The following is a 14,623-nucleotide window of genomic DNA, read 5'->3' as shown; positions in this document are numbered from 1 at the left end:
AGCCCACATCTAGTAATTTTTTTAGTTCTACCTTGACCAAAAGAGCCACCTGGGGATGCATCTTTCTGAGTTTCTATTTGACAGGCTTGGCATCTGCTTTTAATGGCAAGTGATGAAGGACTAATTCTGGATCAAGGCCAGGCATATCTGCATAGGACCACGCAAAACTGATCTTTTTCTCAAGAAAGAAATTGACAAAATCTATCTTTTCCTGTTTTGATAAAGAAGCAGCGAAATGAATGACGTTAGGGTTGTCAGGTGTACCCAAATTGATTTCCTCAGTCATTTCCACAAGCAATGTTGATTTATCCTGACTTGATAGGGGTATGTCCACTCTTCCACTTTTGGGCGCCTCAGAGAGGTTTTCACCCGCAGGTATGTCTTTTATTTTTACTTTTGTATGATTAGAGAGTGCTTTACGGTTTTCACTCAAAGACCTATTCTTTTGATTTTTTACTTTTTCTTTTCTTTTTTCATTTTGATGACTGGAAGATGGAGTTGACTCCCCAAAATATGTTGTGGAATCTAAATCAATAGAAAATCCTGCCTTATGATCTCCTTGTGGTATGCCTTCTCGTAGTCCCAGGAATTCTGCAATTGCTTCATCATTTTGAAAATAGTCCAATGTGAGTGGTTCTTGTTGGTCATGTTGGATAAGATGGGGATAAACAAGGGGCATGTCATCATCAGGTTTAAGGAGAGAGAGGACTGAGATGGCAAAGATGTAAACATCTGTGGTATCACTGTCTGAACTACTTGTATCTAATTTAGAGCTTGGGTCCCAGAATGACTCTATCCAGGCATTAGGACATTTTTTGGGAAAGGGAGTTATTTCATGTTTGTCTTCCATAGGCAAACCATTAGGGTCAAGGAAAACATTGTCAAGGGCATAGGAGCTAGAAGAAAAAGAACTCCACTCCCATTCATTGGAATCAATTTCAGGTCGGGTATCCTCAGGTGTTGTTTCATCACCAGAGTCATGCCCCTTTCTACACATGGTCACTTTGGTAGATGAGGGTCCAATTCGCAATGGTACAAAACCTAACCCTACAGTTGGAGGTTGCATCTTGGGTATAATAGGTTCTAGCCTTCCTTTCTTGTCAGGGCCTAAGCCACTACAACCAGCATATCCTTTCTTTTGTAGCATAGTAAATCCTTTGCCGTATCGCTCCACTGGCAACCTAATAGGTGGTGTCTCAATAGGGGCCTTATAAAGCCAGTCTATGACATCATCATCCAAAGTTTCTTTATCAAGTTCACCCCATCTTGTAAATGTAGTGGGGGGCTAACACTGAATGACTATCTTAGGTTCTTTTTGCAACAAATGTGGTTTGCCATGTGATTTTGGAGATATTGGTAAATTCCCAATGAGGAATGTTTGAGCCATTGAATACTCTCCACATCCTTGGTCCTGTATCTTCAATTTACCTTTGACAGCTTCTAACAATTCATTAGGATCCACATAACTATGTGAGTGGGCCTCTCTATTAACTGGGACTTGCTGTTGTGGGGAATCCTTTAGAGTAGCACAAAATTGGAATGGATTAGGATCTCCTGGAATTGTTATCTCAGTTCCATTGTAAGGATATTTTAAACATTGATGATAAGTGGATGGAACTGCTTTCATTGCGTGGATCCACGGATGGCCAAGAATCATATTGTAAGGGAGATTGAGGTCTAGGACCTATAGGAAAGTGTTTTCTGTTACTGGACTGACTCTGATAGGCAATGCAATTATCCCTTTAGATGGGCACTCAACATCATCATATGATTTGATTGTTATTCTTCTGGAAGAATCAATATCATTTTCTGTATAACCAAGACCAATGACCACTCTCAAGGTACAAATATTAAGACCTGCTCCGCCATCTATCAAGACTCATCAAATTTTGCAATTATGGACAAAGACTTCAAGATGTACATGATCATTATGAGGGAGCTTATCAGGTGAAGTATCATTATCAGAAAATGCAACGTGTTGGGAAACAACTAGATGTCCTATTCGAGCTTGACACTGGTCAACATCAATGTCTATCGGGATAGTGGACTCAATTAAAGCTTTATCTAGGACTGCACAATGCATAGGGGACATTTTCAACAACTCAAGGATCAATATTTGTGCAGGTGTCTTTCCCAGATGATCTAGGAGATTATACTGACTCACAGGAGTTGGTTTGGGAGGAACTACAGGAGCTCCTTTCAAGACTATTTTGGATCGACGAGTGGTGACTGCGCGAGAAGGATCTTGTCCCTTTATTCTTACGGTGGAAACATACTCATTTGATGCTCTAAAATAATTGATGACATTGTTATAACCAGTATTTGCATAATTTGTTGTTTGGGTAGAGTTTGAAGAAGATGCTTTACCCTTGTCATGATCAAGCAAAGGAGTTTTGAAAATTGTATGATCAGTGTTAGAGGTCTTGTTGGGCGGATCTACCTCAATTACTCCTTGCTCTAACAAGTCTTGAATCATATGTTTCAATTGAAAACATGATGCATTTTTATGCCCTTTTGACCGATGGTATTCACAATAGGCATTATCATTCCACCAATGCGGCTTTACCAATGGTTCTGCCTTGATATCTAATAACTTGATAAATTTTGCTTGTATCAATTGTTTCATTACTGACTCAATAGGCTCTCCCAATGGCGTAAATTTTTGAGGAGGCCCATCCCTTGATCGAAAAGGTTTGCATTGCTGATTTTGTGGCTAACCTTGTTATTGATTATATTGTTGAGTATATTGTCAAGTATGCTGTTGGTATTGCGCCTATTGAGTAACATTACTTGCTGGTGTTTGATTTTGTTCCATAGTTGACATATTAGGAGCACTCAATTTTTTTATTGTGAATGGGGGTTGATTTGCATTCACTGCTCTCGCGTCAACAACTCCATCATTAGTGACATTCTTGTTTTTGTACCAAAATCTATTTTGGTCCCCGGAATTGTTTGTGTTGTCACTGTCTTTGTTGAGCTTAATGATTCCTTTAGCTACAAGGGTAGTTTCAATGTTCATCCCTTTCTTAATGAGTTTCTCAATAGTACTGGGACTTTTCAATTTGAGTTCATACATCATTTTTGGGACCAAATTTTGGATAAACAAGTTCACTTGTTGTTCTTCAGGTATATCTAGGGAAGAACAACTATACAAGCTTCGCCATCGTTGCAAGAAAGTCACTAATGGCTCACCTTGCTTTTGCTTGGTGTTGCATAAATCTGACATGGTCACGTCACTGTCAATGTTGAATGCGAAGTGAGATATAAACTTTTGAGCCAATTCTGACCAAGTCTTTATATTTCCTGGTAGATGCGAATACCAATCCATGGCTTGTCTCATGAGACTTCATGCAAATAAGTGCATTAAATATGTTTCCTCATAACTCACTTTGGTACACGCTGCGAAAAATGCTCGAATGTGATCTTTTGGATTTCCATTCCCTTTATATTTCTCAAAATTAGGTGCCTCAAAATGCTTAGGGAAGGGATGCATGTATAAGCTCTTGTCAAATAGATTGGGACATAAATCTTGATCTGTGTACAACTTCTTTGTTCCTTTGATTTCTAATGCGTCGACTTGTCGTTGCAACTTCTCAAGCTATTGCGCAATTGTATCAGATTTTGGAGGTCCATCATTAATCCTAGTGGGTACTCTTTGTCGATACATCATGTTTCTGATCAGTTGTTGATGCTCTGAAATTGCCATCTTTGGTGTCTCCAGCATATAATGTTCTTGGTACACCTCTTATTGTTGTGGTTGTGCCATGCCTTGATATTGAGCTTGTTGCTATGCTTCTTGTGGTGGAATCATCATTTGTAGCCTAGGTTGATATTGCAATTGAGGGTGTTGTTGATATTGCACAGGCATCAATTGCGGTTGTGAAGTATGATAGCTTGTTTGTCTTGGCACATATTGAGGCACATGTTGTTGTTGATGTTGATGAATCAGAATTTGCTGACTTTGTGCCAATTGTTGTTGTCACAGTGTAAATCCCATCATTTGCAAAAAACTTTGTTTGGGTGCTTTTTGTTGTTTCTCCTTAAGATGGGGTATGGCACTTGCATTAACTTGCTATGTTGTTTGTCCAATCCATTGTGGTGGTTGCAAGTTTGCATTAACTTCTAATGGTGCAGAGGGCGTTGCAACTTGTTGTTGAATGTGATATTGTTGTTGTTGAGCATTGTTTGTTTGCATATTCGATTGTGCCTTTTGTGTATTACTCAATTGTTGCAACATTTGTTGTTGGTGCAAACCACTATCTGTAGCTCTTTGTGTTGTCATTATCGAAGGATCTATCACAATAGTCTATATAATAGGTACTTGAGTGTTTGGTAAATATATTGAACTTAGTGGGACATAGGAACTTTGTTGCATTGTGGAATTATTTTGGACATTGGTGAGATCAGGCATTCCAATCGTGAAGCTTTCTTGCATCTTAGATTTTGATCCAATTTTATGCATGTGAGGAACCACTTCTTGTTGAGGGATAGCTGTTAATATTTGTGTGGTCCTCATTTGATCTTGTGTTATAGGTGTTGTGTTAAATAATGGATTATTTATTGTCTCAAATGGTGACTTTTGAGGAATAGTCACTGTCAATGCCTTTGAAGCACGTTTACTCATCAAGGTAGGTTGAGTTTCTTGTTGCACATGTTCTTCATTTGGATGTGGAGAGAAACTTAATAGCTCACCACCTTGTTGTTTTTGCACATTGATTTGCTCACTTGAGGAGGTCACATTACTCATCATGTCAAGATATTTTTGTGCGAACATCTTGAAGACCTTGTTCAAGAATTTATCCATCTTTTTAGTCAACTTTGGATCTTGAAGGAACATATCAACATCATCAGAGGCATCAGAATTTGATGAAGAATCTGGTAAAATATTTGGATTTATTTCTTGTTGAATGGCTTGATATGAACCAAATCCTTGTGAAAGAGTTTGCTCCTCATGTAATGTTTCAGTTTGAATATCATGTTGCAGGTTCAGTTGATTCCAATCAAAAGGTGCATTTCCCCTTGGTGTTGGTGGAACATTCCCATGTCCTGGTTTCATGGGTACAAACACTGGTTGATATAATGGAGGTGGTCCAAGTTGAACCATTCCATATGGTGGTAATGATATGTTTGATGAACCTTCAATTTGTACTATTTGACTAGTTTGAAACTGTGAATTTGATATGTTGTCAATGGGTTGATATGTTGGTTGGCCCATCTTCTTAGATTTTGACCTTGTTTCAACAGGCATGTCACTATGCAAATGCAATATTTTTGGAATTTTTCAAGGATAATGTATGATATGCAACTAAATGCAAACTAAATAGATGAAAATGCAATCTATGGCAAGAATGCAACCTATGGTTTTGTTTGTTTTTCAAGATTTTGACAAACTTTTTGGAATGAAAATCTAAAAGAGACCCTTAGGAAAATGAAATGTTGTCTAGACCTCAAAGGACAAAAAGACCAAGTGACAAAAGGACAAAATGACAATGTCTCCCCTATATGCTTGGATACTAAGCTAGGTTTGATGAAATGACATTGATGACAAAAGACAAAAGTTTCATAAGGTCTAGACTTCCTAACAATAACTTAGGGTTTATTCAAAGATTTGGATTACTCAAGTATGACAAAACCTAGTTTTGACACTATATGCAAAGGGACAATTACTATGCAAATGACCCTAATATGATATGATAAAGACTTAAGCTTAATGAAGGGACCTAGGGTATGCACATGAAAATGTATGACAATGTCAACCTAAGGCAAAACCTAAGGTTGAATTATGAAATGGTATTACTCTAATGCAAGAGGACACATGCAAATGGATGACTTTTATTGATATGCGAAAGGAGTATGACTTAGGTGAAAACCTAAACTTGGTACTTGACAATGACTTTGCAAAATGCAAACCTAGGATGAACCTAAATCTAAGTGACATGAATGTTGAGACAAGATTTTGAAAAATGTTTGACAACCATGTTTGAAGGTGTTTGAACTTTGTTGAATGAAATATTCTTGTGTTTAACCTTGTTTTGAATCAATTTGTCTTGGTTTTGAAATGAGACACAACTCAACTTTTGACAAGTAAAGAAGACAAGATATTTTAACTTAGACTCAAGACAATCATGCTCATTCACACATTTCTTATGGATGGCAAGGGCAATAGGTACTTGAGAGGTAGACTCATTATGAGATTCAAGGAGAATACATAGATGCTTGACCCACGGGCTCCCCTCCATGGCACTCACTTCTCAGGGCAGCCAAGCATTAGTCCCCATGGAAATCTCCCCATGGCGAACTTAGTATCTCTTCCAAGTATCCGAACTTGTCCTTCTCAAGCAACTAGAAGGATTTTTGGCCTCTAAATACAAGGTGTTTAGTAAGGATTTTTGTTAAGCGTTACTCCTTGGTGTCACACAAGCGTGATTGAGACATTAAGCCCACCAAGATTCCAAAAAAATGTAGTCATGAAAGCATGATTTAGACCGTGAGGCCCTACTTAGATGTTGATATGAGAAAGAGTTCAAGGGTCATCACTTCCCAAGTAACTACAATTCCCACGTAATGCTTCCTTCAAAGCTTTTGCCCATCAGGTATTTATTTATAGTGAGTTAGAATGCTAGGGTACTCTGGCTATGCTCACTTTGGGTCATTCCCTTCTCATGATTGTCACTTTCTTGCAAAAGAAAGCAAATGTTCGAGAAGGTAGGCCCTCTAAAGGTAACAAACAATTTGAGCCATGAGAATGGTATCGAAGATCTGGATTTCTGATCACCCTAAGAAGGATGAGAGCATACTCTCCTACTCCAATGTCAAACTCAACAATCAAAGAAAACACACGTTCATTCCATCCTACTTAGCAATCATACTAGGTGCCTAATTATGAACCACAAACACAAAAGTTCAGTTGAAATACAAGGCAACCTGCAAAATCATCAAGTTAAAAGTTTGATTTGTTTGGTCTTTGACTAGTGAACCTGCATAAACTTTGTTAGTAGTTTCATTTTTGTCTTTGCAATGCATAATGCCAAGGTGCTGCACAAAGAATCAGTACCAAAGAAAAACCAAAATGCAGAAACAGAATGCAAAACAAATTAATTTGCAAGTGAAAACACTACTTTTTACCTCTGTTTCTGGCCTTACATAGGTGCAGAATGTCTTACACAGGCGCAGAATGCACTGACATAGGCATAGATCCCTTTGACACAGGTACAGAAGTCCTTGACATAGACGCATATCACTTGACACAAGCGTAGATTGCTCCTACACAGGCGCAGAAGTGCCTAGAAACCCCTGAATTGCCCTGTTTCTTGGGTTTTTCACCTGCAAATCAACTCAAAAGCACTCAAAATCCTGGTTAGGGGGTTATTTCATGTCAGGTTCACCAATTAATGTAGATAGGAAATGTGGAAATCATCAAAGCAATATAGGAATTTGGCCTAGCTCAATCACGAAAACTGAAATGCAGTGATAACAATCCTAAAAACATTCAATGAAAACATGAAGAAAAGACATTCAAAATGAAATCTAAGCAAACCAAATGCAGATGTCTCCTTCATGTGGCTCCATTGTCCTTATTTCTCCTTCAAATAGCTTTGTTTTGTGGATCTCACCTACAAGTGCATACACATGAGATGAAAGCAAGATTGACAAGATAGTATGACAGCATAAGGGTACTAGAAGCATGATTGATTCGACCAGGGGCTTTGATTGAAGAAATTCATCCAATTTATAGACAAATTGGAGAAATGACAAGATTAGCATGAAGAGATTTGAAAGGAAATTTCAAATCAAGAATGACAATTATGACAAATTATGACAAATTGACACTTTCTATGCAAGATTGATTGATTGTCAATTATGACAAATTATGACAAATTTGCTATGTCATTCCCATGAAATTAGGGGAAATATTAGAGAAAATAGAAAATTAGATGAATTAGAAATTAGGAAAAATTAGTAAATTAGGTAAATTAATTAATAATTTTTCATTCATTAATTAATTCACAAAGAGAGGAGAAATTAATTAGCCAATTAAATAAACATTTAATTGTGACAAGAAGACTTAGGATAAATAAATAAATTATTTAACCTAGAGGAAAAATGACCAACACGGTTAAATGAACAAGTCATAAAAACCCTAGAAGATGAATTAGAAATGCAAGGATGACAATTAGGTCTTGATGTAGGATCGATTTGATCATGATTCTAACTTGATAAAAGACCAATGTTGATAAATGATTTGATTGATAAATGCGCCAATTGACAAGGAACAATGACTAATTGATCCAAAATGACAATGATCAATGACAAATCGAATGACAACGATCGATGACAAATCGATCGCCAGATGACAAGATTTAAAATGACAATGATCGATGATAAATCGATCGCAAGATGACAAGATTGAAAAGAGGACAAAACCCTAATTAGGATTGACGATGTCCAAAATGCTGACAAATGAGCATGCACATTGATGCAATAGGATAAGATCGACCAAAATCATGACTGAAGATTGTTATTGACAAGACCAAATTTGAAAGCAAGACAAATGAAGAATGCAAAAGAAGGACTCGATGCTCGCAAATGATAAAGACCAAGTGCGTAACATAGGAGAAATGTTAATGCGACGCAAAAATACCTAAAATAAGGCAATGCGCCAATGTTAAAGTATGACTCCGCAAGCGTTGACCATTTTTAGATGTTTACAACTTGAAATACAAATTGCTACTCTAAGGGATGAACTTGCTACTACTAATGAAAACAAAGACAAATTCAAAGCTATTTCAGCAAGGCTTGATGAGATTCTAAAAATTTAGAGACATGGAAAAGACATGCGAGGACTTGGATTTGAGAAAGGTGAGTCCTTCGAATCTAGACAAGGCAATGCAAAACCTGAACAAAAGAAGAGCAGGAGTCCTCTGGTAAGACAACCTAATTATCATAAATTAAATGGTAGATTCTTTACTTGCAATAAATTTGGTCATATGGAAAATGAATGGAGAAGTAGGATGAATAATGGAATGAACAACATGAATAATGCTCCTACCTTTACCGATCAGTGTTTAATATGCAATAATTTTGGACACAAGTCAAATATGTGTAGAACAATATGTTGGAATTTCAATTAGGATATTGAGAAGGTTGTTGGTAATTACAGATATAACTGATTGAGGATGTTTACTGTCTTCACAATATTATTTTGTCATTGATGTCAAGAAATTGATTTTTTGATTTAGTAGGATGTTGCCATATCTTAAGAATTATGTTTGTGATGAATAAGGGGAGGAATAAGTTATTCAATGGGCAACTATTACCAAGTTATACAATGATGAGATCATGTTGTTTAGATTGTTTTGATATCCTACATATGCTATTGTTTGTAAGGTTAATACTATACTATGTTACCAAGCAAGGAACCTAGTCGGTAAAACCTAAGGAACCTAATCGGTAAACCCTAAGGTTATCGCTATCGGTTAATGAAGGAGGAATGTCTACCGAGTAAAGTTTAGTATTTACCGAGTTGCAACCAAGTAATAACAGAATGCATTGGATGTATACATGCGTTATTTAATGATGGAAGCTGATGAGCTGGTTATGATTAAATGATTGATACAACATGTGTGAAGTTTGTTAAGGATCTATGGCAATGGAAGATTGACAGGAAGATCTATAGCTCAAATTAAACCGCAATACCCTAGCACAAGTTCCAAGGTGAGGTAAAACATTTTCCGATCGAAGGATACATTGAACCTGGTCAAGATTGAAGATTTGATGGCTATGATTGATCATGGGAAATGTGATCAAAGAGATTAAGCGGTTAGCAAATTATTTATAAATAAGGAACTGTTGATAAACAATGTATGGGGGCAAGTGTAAGCACAGGGATGATACATAGTGATTACCAAGCACAGAAGCTTGAAGACCTATTTGAATAATAGAGTAAGGAGCCCAACAGAGGGACAAGATAAGTCCTATGACTAGATTGTATTGAGAAAATAAGAATCTGCTTTAGCATTTTAGATGCAAAGTTGCAGACATACTCATTACTGTTGTTTATTTGTAAGTGATAGAAAATCTCTTAACCGAGTGGACTTAACAGTTTTATTTGTAAATCCTCTAGCAAGGTGACATTCTAATTGAGTGTTTGAAACCCTTTAACTAGGTCACCTCTAACCAGGTGAATATCCTAATAGATCTGAGGGAAATGCCTTAACCGGGTCACATCTAGCAATGTGTTTGTAATCTTTAACATGATTTTCTTTTAACTTAGCATACTCTAGAAGAGTATATTTCTTAGTGGATCCAAAATCCCATGGTGGTTTTTCCCTATTTGGGTTTCCACGTTAAATCTAGTGTTATGAGTGTTGTTATGATTATGTGTTCTTAAGGTTGCATGTTTTACAGTTTTGATTACATATATCTATTTAAGCTACCGAGGTTGAATCTGTTGAATATATTGAAGATTAAGTTTGTATGATTCACCCCCCCTCTCATCTTGTTAGCTTGGAATTTGTACTTAACAATTAGTATCTAAACTATCAATTGGTATCAGAGCTTTGGACTCCAGAAGAAAAAGTTTAAAGTTACTTGAGGGAAAGATCCAAAGATTTATAATAGGGATGCACCGAAGTTGAACAAGTCAAGCTTCTCTACATGGCAGAAAAGGATGAAGCTGCACCTATCAGGAGTTGGAGAATATGTTGTATATTATCTGGAGAATGATTTCATTACATTCAGCACCTATCCATTGACAATGGAAGAGATAAAGGAAAAACAAGAACATATTCAAGCAATGATTGAAGTAAAATCTGCATTGACTGACTCAGAGTTTAATGATCTAGAAGGCTGCAATGATGCCAAGGCAATGTGAGAAAATCTCATATCTATGTATGGTGGTGATGAACATGTTCAAAGAGAAAAAGTTGTCAGTCTAAGAGGACAACTTGAATCCATGAGAATGAATGAAGGTGAGAACATAACCCAGTACAGTACAAGGTTAAAGGAGATTGTCAATCAAATCAAAGGAGCAGGAGGAACCATTGAAGAGAAGGATGTCACAAGTAAGTTATTAAGAACCCTTCTACCAGCTTATGCAATCTGAGTCTCTACAATCAATGAATTGAGGTCTATACCCAATATGCCAGTTTCTTTGGATGCTACTATTGGTAAGCTACATGCATTTGAGTTAAGTAACTTTGATAATAGTGGGTCTTCGGTAAATAAAATTGAGTCTGCATTTAGTTCTTTTCATCTTGATGAATCTGATGATTAAAATGCTAGAAAGTATAAGTACTCTGAAGGGAATCACAGTGGAGCAATTGAAAGATTTCACAAAAACATGGAGGAGGTACACAAACTTTATGAAAAAATCAGAAAGCAAGAAGAGTTTGAAGCACTATTAGCCAGAAGGCTACCAAGAGGAAAAGGTAAGTACAAAGGAAAATTGCCTTTGAAATTTTTTAACTATGATAGAATAGGACATATGGCTTCTAATTGCCCTGACAATGAATCCAGTGAAAAGAGAGATTACCGAGATGACAGATAGAAAGATAATCATTACAGAGGACACCGAGACTTCAAAAGAAGAGATAAAAAGACATGTCTAATAGCTGATGAGGAATCTAATGATGATAAATTAGATGAAACTGATACAGAGGAAGTTGTTTATGAGGCTATCAAAGATGGATCAGATGAAGAAAGGTACGAAGAAAAAGCTTTAATATCTCACATAAATACTAATGATTCTTGGATCATAGATAGTGGATGCTCACATCACATGACAGGTGATAAACACAAGTTTGTTATGTTAGAAGATTATGATGGAGGTTATATAAGATTAGGTAATGATGCAGCATGTCCAGTGAGAGGTAAAGGATCTATAACACTTCTTGACAATGCTAAATGTAATGATGTTTATTGGGTTGAAGGTTTGAAATACAATTTGTTGAGTGTAGCACAACTAAACAATACAGGATACCGAATAGAGTTTCAGAAAGGAATTGTCAAAGTTCATGACAAGCATGGGAAGTTAGCAGCTACCGGGACACAAACAAAAGGTAACACATTTCACCTTGACTCAACTCAGAATAAGTGTCTATATGCAAAGATAGATGATACTTGGTTATGGCATAAAAGATTTTGTCATGTAAATTTTGATAATCTGATCAAAATAAGCAAGAAGCACCGAGTAAGAGGTCTACCGAGTCTTGAGAAACCTGAGAATGCTATATGCCGAGGATGCCAGATGGGAAAGATGACAAGATCAAGCTTTCCAAGTAAGTCCTACACTTCTAAGGGAATTTTAGATCTTGTGCACACTGATCTTTGTGGTCCTATGAAAGTTCAGAGTTATTATGGTGATAAGTACTTCATATTATTTGTGGATGATTACTCAAGGATGATGTCAGTAATGTTTTTAAAATAAAAATAAGAAGCTTTTAAAATGTTTAAATGGTACAAGGCAAGAATTTAAAAATGAAACAGGAAGACAACTGAAATGTCTTAGATCTGATAGAGGAGGTGAGTTCACTTCTGATGAATTTAACTTATACTGCAATGATCATGGTATAAAGAGGCAAGTATCTGCACCGAGAACACCCCAGCAAAATGGGATAGCCGAGAGAAGAAACAGATCAATTGTGGATTGTGCAAGAACCTTGATGATAGAAAATAAGGTACCTCAAACATTTTGGAGAGAAGCAATCAGCACTGTAGTTTACACCTTGAACTGAGTACAACTAAAGAAAGGAACCTTGAAGACACCATATGAAATCTGGTATGACAAGAAACCTAATGCAAGTTATTTTAAAATCTTTGGAAGTAGATGCTATGTTCACAAAGATGATAGAAATGGTAAGTTTGATCAGAAAAGTGAAGAAGGAACATTTCTTGGTTATTCTTCTAGAAGCAAAGCATTTAAATGTCTGATCAAATCCTCTAACAAAATAGTAGAAAGTTCAAATGTGAAAATTGATGAATTTGCAAAAAGAAATGATGAAGGAAACTCCAAAGAACCAGAAGATTATGAAGGATTTGTATATGTTCAACCGAGAAGTCCTACTGAGAAAAATTCTAAAGGAAATGAAGAGAATGTCCAGTTATCGAGTGATGAAGAAGATCATACAGAGCCTACTGAGCCTGTATTAGCCAAGTATATCAAACGGATGTCAAATCTGCATTTCTGAATGGTATACTAGAAGAAGATGTTTTTATTGAACAACCTAAAGGATTTGTTGAAGGAGAGAATAAAGATCAGGTATGTAAATTGAACAAAGCTTTATATGGTTTGAAACAAGCACCTAGAGCATGGTATGAAAGATTGCACTCTTATTTAATCAAGATTGGTTTTATAAGGACAAGTGAAAATAGCAATATGTACATGAAGAATGATGAAAATGGAATACTGATCTCATCCATATTTGTTGATGATATTATCTTTTGTGGAAATGACTCTTTATGCAAGAACTTTGGAAATGAAATGAGCAAAGAATTTGAGATGTCATTAATCAGCGAGATAAAGTATTTTATAGGTCTATAGATACTGCAAATGAAAGATGGGATTTTCATTACTCAATCCAATTACATAAAGGAAATCTTGAAGAAATTTGGAATGGAGGATTCAAAACCAGTAAGTACTCCTATGACTACCAACTGTAAACTATCAAAGAATGATGAATCTGCATCTGTTGATGATACACTTTACCAATCTCTGATTGGAAAGTTGCAATATGTTGTTCATAGTAGGCCAGACATAGCACATGCAGTAGGTATAGTTGCAAGATTTTCTGCAGATCCCAAGGAAACACACATGACAACAATCAAGAGAATTTTTAGATACTTGAAAGGTACTGAGGATTATGGCTTAGTATATTAGAAAGGAAATGACTTTGATTTAAAAGTTTATACTAATGTTGATTGGGCAGACAACATAGATGACAGGAAAAGCACAAGTGGTGGAGCTTTCTTTTTGGGAGAAAGACTAGTGAGTTGGCTTAGCAAGAAACAAGGATGTATTTCACAGTCTACAGCAGAAGCTAAATATGTTGCTACAACATTAAATTGTACCAATATAGCATGGATCAAACAACTATTGGAAGGCATAAATGAGAAAGTTATTGAGCCAGTAACTATATTCTATGATAATACTAGTGCCATTAACATTTCAAAGAATCCTGTTATGCACTCTAAGACAAAGCACATCTCTATCAAATATCATTATCTTAGAGAAGAAGCTCAAGAGAAGAAAGTGGTGTTGGAGTATGTTAGTTCAAAGGAACAAATAACAGATGTTTTCACCAAGCCACTGCCAAGGGGCACTTTTGAGTATCTCAGAAGTAAGTTAGGGGTCCTACCCCTATCTTCTACTCACTGACCAAGTTCGGTGAAAGCATCAATTCGATGACTCTAAAGAATATCTTTTAGGAGTTGATGCTGATTTACACACTTTAGGATGCTTTCTAAAGGTGTGCAGGAAACAAAAATAGGGAACAAGAATTGAAGATAAAATTCTCTAACCGAGACTGAGTTGATATCGAACAGTAAAGGAATTACTTCACACAGAAGAAATTATGTGTTAGTTTTCTTTTGGCATTGTTGTCAAAGCGGGAGAAGACTAATATAT

This window comes from Cryptomeria japonica, chromosome 11 (genome assembly GCF_030272615.1).
Source record: "Cryptomeria japonica chromosome 11, Sugi_1.0, whole genome shotgun sequence".
Taxonomy (NCBI): domain Eukaryota; kingdom Viridiplantae; phylum Streptophyta; class Pinopsida; order Cupressales; family Cupressaceae; genus Cryptomeria; species Cryptomeria japonica.
This window is presented reverse-complemented; position numbering follows the sequence as displayed.